Source organism: Lathamus discolor, chromosome 2 (assembly GCF_037157495.1).
Source record: "Lathamus discolor isolate bLatDis1 chromosome 2, bLatDis1.hap1, whole genome shotgun sequence".
In the NCBI taxonomy this organism is placed as follows: Eukaryota; Metazoa; Chordata; class Aves; order Psittaciformes; family Psittacidae; genus Lathamus; species Lathamus discolor.
Window position 1 is genome coordinate 102,822,726 of NC_088885.1, and position 9,722 is coordinate 102,832,447.

Below are 9,722 nucleotides of genomic sequence, written 5' to 3' on the forward strand. Positions count from 1 at the left end.
CTAAAAAGGAAATGTTAAAATACCCATTTGTTCCATTAACATACTCTCAAATTCTTAGAAGAGTTTGAGTAGTGAAGGGAACCTGAGCCATACTGTTCCAGTATGCATCTTTCTGGAAGAACTTGACTAGCTTTGACACTTGGATGCGTGCAATCTCTTAATCCTTCATTTACCTAGGTTGTTTTAGCAGATACTGTCCACACAGTGGTGCTCGCTGCTTAAAGGATGAAATGATTTCACTCTGGTAGATCTGATGTGTTAAAGATGTCAAAGAAGAGCTTAATTTTCATGAAGTATTTAAAAGGTTTAGCTCATTCTGTTTCAGCCCAGAACTAGTTTACCCTGTTCCTCTTTTGTCAGCATGTTTGAAGAAGTGATTGTGCTTGGAGGAGTGGGAGGGTGGAGAGTTGTGCTGATGACAGCCAGAAGCTCAAGTCTGAAAAGGGTACAAAAGTGGAATGTACATTCCTTAAGCTTTTAAAGTCTCATGAGACTATAGAAGTTTCGGGTTGTATTACACTGTGACAGAGTGGTACTGGCTCCCAGATCATCTTGGGGCACACAGCAGCTTTCTGCTGTATTGTTCTCATCACTGAGTACCTTGCTAACATTGAATCATACAAAGCTGTTGCAGGTCATATTGCTGTAACCAACTAAAACAATTTGACAATATTGTGTTGAATGCTCTGTTGAACTCTTAACTTGTGAAGGTTTTATAATCTGCCTAGGCAGTGTATGTGTTCCTGAAACAATTACTTCTCTGATTTCTTTTTAACAGTTTTAAAAGATTGCTGATACTATCCTTGTATCAATTTACTGACATAAAATGCCATTTAGCAACAGATATGGACTTTCTTTTTGCTAGCAAATTTCCTTCTGCTTATACACCAAGGAGTATAGAAATGTTTGCAGTTGTTTAGAATGGATAAATAGACTAGAAACATTTTACATAAAGTGTTTTTTAATGGAGTATTTTGGCTTTTAAGAATAAGACCTGAAAGATCTAGCTGGTGCTTTGAAGAAGAGCAAGGAAACTTGTAAGATGATTACTTACAAGAGGAATAGTATTGCTTTATAGCTCAGTTACAGGGCTGGTGTAGTCTTCAGCTGGGTTAATGACTAAAATGGTGGCTGGTTTTAGGCTGACTCGAGATTGAGTAAGCACTAACTCATGAAGGGGATCAAAATGCATTAACGAGAAATGAGAATGGGAGAAGGGAACAGAGGGGGGCATGTGTTCTCTTATCTGTGTCTTACGTCTTGATGTGGATGAACTACATTTAGCATTTGCATAACTAGTGGGAGTTTTAGGACCTTCCAGATGAAATCTTACATTCTCCATTTACTTTAGAGAGAGAAGTTTGCCTGACATAGAGCAAGTAGTATTACTACCCAGTCAAGGTTACTACTTACGGATGGATTTGCCATTCTCTTCAGAAACATACACTCCAAGTCACTCAAAGTAACATATTTTAGTGTTTATCATTTGTTTGAAACAAATACCAAAACCCAGCCCGCTTTCACCTTAGGTTGCTACACCACTGCTTTAAAGAAATGATAACTTGGAGTGTTTTTAAATTCTTGAAATGGTGGCAACCTGTAGTCCTAATGCTATCAGGAACTGGAGATCTAATCAACAATGTAGGATTTGTATTTTCATTTTAAAGAAGTGTGGTTTGGGTTTTTTTGTTTGTTTGTTTTTGAAGTAAGCAGTAATAAATAATACTGCAAGAGTTGCTGTAATTTTATTCTTTTTACCTGAATAGTAAATGTTGACTCTTAATTGAAAGCAGACAATATATTGTTCATAGACTGTAGGCAAGAAGGGAGAGGAGGGTGGAAATTGAAGTGACTCGAAAACAAAAAGACTTTGGGACTTCAGTCCCTAAGCTTTTAATCCCCTCTCAAAGTAGTGGGTTGTTGGTTTTTTCCTCATTGAGTCATTTTGACTTAGGATTGACCATAACTTTTTACTTTATCTTTTTTTTTTGTATGCTTCTCTAAAAATTTTGAGTGTTCTGACAGTACACTGTACATTAAAAATTGAAATGCAGACTGGTGTTGTGGATGGCCACTGGCTAATTTTCTTTATTTCCTCTTCACTTCTGTAAGATGTGTCTTTTTCATTTTTACCTTTGCACACTAGGCCAGTTGAGCTGCTTCTACTTTGCACTTGTTGCAGGATACTACTTAGAAGCTATCGAAGTATCACTGTAATTTTTTAAGACTTTTTTTGAGATTCTTTTCATCAACAAACATTTAAATCAAGTTTTAGAATAACTTTCATGTTCCTAAACAGAACATTTGTTAGAGCAGGAGGAATTACAGAAAAAAGGTGGTCCTATGGTAGAATGCATTTCAAGTAGGTTTGTAGGTGGTCTGTATATAAACATTAACTGTCTAGGAACAGAAGTCTCCTTTGAAGTAAGACATGTCCTTTTATGTAAGGTAAAAGAAAGCTAAGACTACCTTCTTTTCAGTCACTGCAAAAATGTAAGCATATTTCCTGCAGAAGTTAGAAGAAGTACTTGTTGGCCCAGAAAAGTCCTTCACAATGCATGAGTTGCTCCTGAGCTAGAGAAACAGATTAATTGCCTTCAGCAGATTTGTCATTTAATAGCTGTGTCCAAGTCTTGGTGGAGAAAATAATTATAAATGATGCTGCGCCATCATGAAAAATTATGCTTCATGCAAATAAAAAAACGCTTGAGAATTGGGTTAAACCTTGACATGTAAGACTATGGTGCATATCTTCCTCCTTCTCTTCCCCATCTTTTAAAATTAAATACTTTTGAAAAAAAAAAAACAAATGCAGAGGGAATGAATATTCTTCATGGCTCATTTGTGAAATCCCGAAGTGCTTCAGTCACATCCCAAATGCCACAGGTTGCAAGAGATAATGCAATTTACTGGGGCGTTAACTTTTTAAGGTGTATCTAATCCTACTCTCAAGTAAGAAGTATCAAAAGGCTTTCAGAGTGGGTTGAAGGAGCAGAGGAAGTATTTTCTAAAAAAGTAAACAGAAGTGTTGGTCAGTGTCAGGTCCCTCCGAGAGGCAGATGTACCAGAATATGAAAAGTACTCTTTGGAATGGATCTTGGAGGTAGCTGGGAGCTTTGTGTCATGATTTAAAATTATTTAAAATAGAAGGATTTCTAGTAGAGGGAGAGTAAGTAATACTTGATTTTTAGAACAGGATTTAAGTGCAGATATGAATCTTGACCTGAAAGAAGTATTTCTGTTTTTACACTTTGCATCATGCGCTGTTATAATTTAAGTGGTCTGTCTTAAAGAAGAAAGCTGTCAGTGCGTTTATGTGAATTTGTGTTGGGTTTTCGTTTCCAGAGAGCACCTGGAATTCCAGCATAATGCAGAAGCAAGGGGTACTTTCAGTGGGCTGTAACTCTGCATCAGCTTCAGTTGTCAGAAATCTAAATGCTAAGGCATACCAGATATAAGACCTTGAGTTGCTCACTTAGCTTTACAGAAGCTCAAGCCATGTATGGGACAGTAATCAAACACAGGCGTTGTGTGTTAGCTAATGTAGAATTATTATCTATGGCTTAAACAATCCCAAGAAAAAACCTGCATGCCTTCTTTTAGTTTTGTAAATAATGGTTAGGAGATGGGAGGATTTTTTCATTGGGACATCCTTAACTGTCGCATCCAAAATGTGTTATCTTGGCTAGAAACGCGCAGCAAGGCTGATAGGGGAAGTAAGTTTGCAACGAGGGCTAAAGGTATGATGACCTTAGAGTGAGACTATTCCTTGTGTTAAGGTGCCATGGAGGCTGGGAAAGACTTATAAAGGAAATGCATAATAAAATGAAGCTTGTAGTGTTCACATTCAAATAATATGCTACTCTATCACACCAGTCTTCTTAGAAGAGTGTTAATAGGCCTGAGGTTGTATGAGGATGTGATGCACTGTGATGGTAAGAAGCAGTGAAATATTTCCATAGCACTGGCAGTTCTTTTCACTTCTTCCCTTTAAAAGGAGAAATGCCGCAGTGCAGATCCTCTGCTCTGTGCTGAGCTCCCACAGTTTCTTTTCCCAAGTCATTTTGCAGAAGGAGGAACTTGGCTGCACAGAGCAACATCTCTGGTGAGTAGTGCCTCTGGTAGCGTATGTTGCACAAGCGTGGGTTAGCACCAGTGGCTTTCAGAAAGAGTTGGAAGTTGGACACAACATGAGGCTGAAAAGTGGCAGATGCAGAGACTTCAGGAGCCTCCGCTTTGACATGCAGGAAGTGTACTGCTGTGCAGAGTTTTAATGACCATATGAAGACACAGCGCAAAGGACTCTTTCTAAACATTTAAAAAAGTCATCATTGCACTGCTGCGATGATGTATCATGAGGTGGGAATGAATACATGAGGTATAGAGGTGAGCAGACACAAAGGCCTGTAGGGTGTTTTCTCTGCTCAGGCCCATGCATGCTCATTTGAAGCTAGGACAAGGCCACACCATTTTGGGGACAGCAAGTTCATGATCATAGATGTCTGTACCTCTTGGTCCTTGGGCAGTGAACTTGCCCTGTCATGTTTAAATTAGAGTGTAGACATGCCGTAGAACATTAAGTTCAGTTTCTGGCCATTTTCCTTTGACGTGGAGCGCAGTTTTAGGCAAGTTACTTAGGCCATAGTTTCATTATACTGCACTTTTAATGACAGTGCTGGCTTAAAGAGTTTCTATCCTCATGCCTTTGTATGTTGCTCTTCAAGTTGTGGCCATACATGCTTTTGGAAAAGCAGTGCTCTAAGTAGATAAATGAAATGATCCAGGGGAATACAGCTCTGGACAGAACAACATGCCAGGTTATGAGAGAGCAACAAGGGTCTGGAGGCAGCAGCAGAGTGGGAAATTCTTAGGACTATTTAATGACAAGTTGGCTGTGCTGACTGAAATATTTATTTTGTGCTTTGCTTGCTTCCTCCAGAAAACAAAGGTGATTTGGTCAGGTCCTTACATTGAAGAAACTGTGGGTTCCTATCCCGTAATCCCACTTTCAGCAGTACCAATGGTCTTGTTTGTAATGTATCTTAACCTGTCCTTGCTGCAAGACAGTTAACATGGAAAAATCTGAAGTCTTGTCACTTTAGGCAAAATGTGTCTTGCACAGGATATAACTAGGTGAGAGTGTGAAGGTTGCACTTCTCAGAGTGTAACTGTGGGCAGTCACTGTCACAGTGATAGAATGACTCACTGGGCTATGCATTTGTAGATAAATTCTGCTGTGAAGTTCTGAATGTACATTTGAAGCCACAGAGTGCTTGGAGTCTGAGTTCAGACTCAGCAATCTTTTTCATTTGTGCATGTCTGCCTATGCAAATAACTAAGAGAAATGGGACCTATGTTATAGGAAGGGTCAAGGTTTTAAGACTTGCATTTTGGAAGAGAAATTTGTTTCATGTATAGAGAAAGATAACTACATGAATTTTAGACTAAACTGCCTGGCATGCAGTAATTGCAATTTTTGTTGGTAGAGTTTTCTGTATGAGAATCTTAAGAGCTTTATGAGACAGACAGATTCAAGAACTGTTGCAAGAGAAGGTCAAATTAAAATCTCAAGTGTCTGCAATGCTTTATTTTGGAAGCGCTTTTCCAAGTTATATGAGAACATTGTGGCTGTAACCATGGAGAAACAGTACCAAATGCTATATGTATTATGTTTCTAATAATTTGACAGAAAAGTACAACACATCTCTAACCAGCAGTGGCCAGAGATGTATGCTGATTACTACTGGCAGCCCTCACCACTCTTTTTGACTGCAAAGACTGCTTTCTTCAACCACTTGGTCACTTGCTATTATGTCTATTAATTTATTCTGTTTTGTTTCCTATTTTGTTTCCTTTTCCTCTAATCTTCATTGTCTCTTTTCTTTTTGTATTGTACTCTCTAACTCTTTTACTACCTCAGTTTCTCCTGCCCTTTTCCAAGTTTTTTTTTCATCTGCTTTCTTTCCCTCACTATATGTTAGCAGTGAGAAATATAGAGGAAATATCAGATAATGATGAAACAATCTGTAACTAAGAATTCAGGCTACTGCATGACTTTTCATGATGTTTCATAATGACGTTATTTCCTTAGTGGCCCAGCATGTTCAGTATTCTGGTATCTTACATAGGTTTCTTCATTAATTTTGACTGGAGGAGTTGAAATTAATGGGCTATTTTATTATTAAAAATAAGGAAAATGTTTGTTACAGGTAACTTAAAGAATTGAGATTAACAGATTTATACGCAGATCATAAAATGCCTTGTCTTTGAGCCTTCCCCTAGGGAGTTGTCACATTTCACTTCTGTATCCAGAAAATGGGAGAATTTTAGATTTGCCTCTTTTCAATTTTTACTACAGTTAGTGAAGTATTTAAGTCTTCCTTTCAGTGAAGACCACACAGATAAGCATTTGCAGATTAATTTTGTCCTGACCTCAGATGATAAACATGGTCTTGCAAAGTCTTTCCCTCTAGCCAGTTACTAATTTATGTGATAAAATACTTTACATACAAATTTATCTGCTACTTCTGTTGTTCATATAGTTAATCTTTAGATCAGTGGTTGATATCTAGTTAATTAGATAATGAATGCAGAGCATATAGTTTTCAGATTGAAAAACTAATGATTTTTTTTTCCCCGAGGGCTTTTCTTTTCTCCTTGTCTCATATTTTTATAGTTTTGAGTGAAATCTGAAGAAAGCAAATAATGTGATCTAGTAATGAATAATTTTTATGCAATGGCACAGTGTCTGTGGAAAACACAATGGTTCCTGTTAAAGAGTAGTTGATATGTTTGTTCTTTTGGCAAAACTATTTTAACTGAGTATATGTAATGCTCTTAGTTTTTCCAGAATGTCATAATGGTGCTTTAATGCTTATTTAGCCAAGGTATATTCATGGAGACATCTTTCTCCTTCACCTTTTTCTTAATGTAAATATCAACATGTAAACAAACACATGCAACTGATAAGCTGTGTGGGTAGTTCTCATAATGAAAGTATCTCATTTTGCCTGTTTTGGACATGACCACTGCTTTTGTATTATTCACAAGAATGATTCCCAATTAGTACAAATAGTTTATGCTTCAGTAGGACTAGCAGATCTCTATGGATTCTTCAGAGCTTTCTACCACTGTAGCTTATTACCTTTTTGCAAGGTATTTTTGTTGTTGCTGTTGTTGTGAATTGCTTGTTTTTCAGTGCCATTATGTTAGCAAAATTCTAGTTGTGCAAGATGTAAATTTCTGTGCAGCCTACAGAAATGGAGAAGGAAAAATAATGGTTCAGAAACTTTGTCTTGTACAATGCAATCCTGAAACATCACAACTTGAGTTAATTTGCCTGACTTTATTAAATTTTAGGCATTAAGACTGCTAGTTAATTTAGTTTCTACTATCAGTGTCTGCTGTAACAAGCTGAAATGTTTGATTTTCATATGATGCTGTTTAGACTATGCCAGCTCAAGTCTCCCAGAAAAAAAATGTATTGGTCTGGTCCTGCAACATCATAGCTGAGGTCTGGTAAAATACGGTTCATTGAAATAATTGAAGCATGGTCTCTGGAGATGGAAGACTAAGGTAATATGTAACTTCAGCAGAAGTCAATCTACAGACTGTTCAAAGCAAAATAACCACTCCCTGTCCAATCTCTGAAACACAGCTATAAGAAGAAATTCTAAGGTAATTTATTTCTATCTCATTGCTTTTGCATTCCACTGACTATCAGGTTGTTCAGCTCCTCTATGCTGCTCTAGAATAACTTGCTGCATAATGGTAAATAATCTAAATTTATAATTTTATAGACTCTATGTCTATACTCTCGCTATGAAATGTGGGCAGTCTAAATACAGAAACAATTGAACTGTTTCTAAAAATGAGAAACCCAATGAGAGACAAAATCTGAAACCTCAAAATAAATTTATCATTAATAAAATAAAATTTCATGCCTAGATCACATAGGTGTTACTAGGTCCCATAGGTAACAATGATAATATGCTTACTTAATACCTATGTCTTTTCAGTTTCATGTATTCACGTGGGGGCAATATTAAAAAATTGTTTAATTATCCATTCCTTCTCTTAGGAAATTCAGGGAAAAATCACACTGATGAATAAAAAGATGAAAATAATATAACTGTCAATCATTTGTATGATTCAGTTTTTTAATACCATGTGACTCTGGAGGAGGGCAAGTTAATAGAGAAAATGTAGATTGTCTTCCCTGAAAAATAGATTAGATACTATAGGTGGTCTGTTCCACAGAAAATTAAATCTCTGTTGTTAACACTATGTGTTTTTCAACAAAAAATAAGACAGTTTTGGACAGTTGCTTGTGAAAACCGACTATGGAATTGGGATTTCAAGTCTTAATCTCCCAGCAATGCCTCTGTTAATATGATAATATTAGTAAATGCAAAGTCTCTGAATCTAACTCTGTGTGTTAATGTAGGATCTTAATTAGCCTAATCCTGTGCAAGGCCACTGGAAGTCTCTGGAATATAATTACATATTTAGAAAAAAAATCAGTGGAAACAAGCATAGTGTTTTCAAAATAATTGTTTAAAAAATAATGTTTTCAAGTTTCTTTCTTTAGTATTTTGTCTTTGCAAATGTTCTAACATGTTCCCCACCACTCAGAAAGTGCTTTGTGACTCACCAGTTACAACTGACTAATACAACCCAGAAGTGGATTTAAATGCTTTATATTTGAGAGTAATTGGTCCACACAGTTTAAAATTCTAACGTACACATTTGAGAGAAAGATGATTGCCAATTAGAAAGCCCTACTACTCAGAGAGATGACATTGCTACAATAAATCATGGGTTTGATTCAGCTGTAAAATAGTTTTGTGCATTCTGTGTTTAACTGTCAGAAGTTTAAGTTGTAATATTAGTTATAGAGTGAAGTTACCTGCTGCAAACCATTTGTTTGATTTTTTTATGAACAAGCTTTCTAAAACACTCTGATTACCATCTTGAGGTGTCTTTTAAATAATCCAAAATAATACCTTACTGTAGGCAGGTAATGAATGTGCCTACACTTAAAATGGTGAATTTGCTTGAAAATGACTGCTGTGCTGTCCCAGCTGGGCTTACAGAATGTTGAGGATGATGCCATTTCCAAATCAAAGAAACCCTAAATCAAAAATCAACTTTTTTTTTTTTTTTATGTTATTTTTATCTTGCATGTTCGACTGCTGTAGTACATTTGTTTTTTATGTTGTGGTCCATCCATGAATATGAATATGCTATTTTTCCTCTATGCTGGAATACTCTTCAGTTGTCTGTCTTCAGGATAGAGGCAGCAAGCCAAAGTGGATTATATTTAGATGTCTGTTAGTATCTTTTTCCCCATACAATTCTTCTCATCTGTACTTCATGAATATGTGCATTTCTAGTATGAAGATACCCTGTCCTGTTCTAGAATAATTTCTAATGTAGTGCACAATGATATTGTCACATAAATGAATTCTTTACATATTTTCTGCTGAAATGCAATTTTTAGAGCTGTCTACTAATGCTTTTAAAATATGCTTCAAGACAACAGTGTGAACTTCTTTTTACCTATTTGTCCAACAGTACTTTCTAATTCCTTTTCTGAGAACTCAGGAAAGCACTATGTAAGATCCTTAAGCCAACTTACTTCACTGAAAAAGAGAATGCTGATGTAAAGGAAGCCAAGTCTCAGCTGCTTAGGTGTTTGCTGCTCATACAACTTGTTTTAT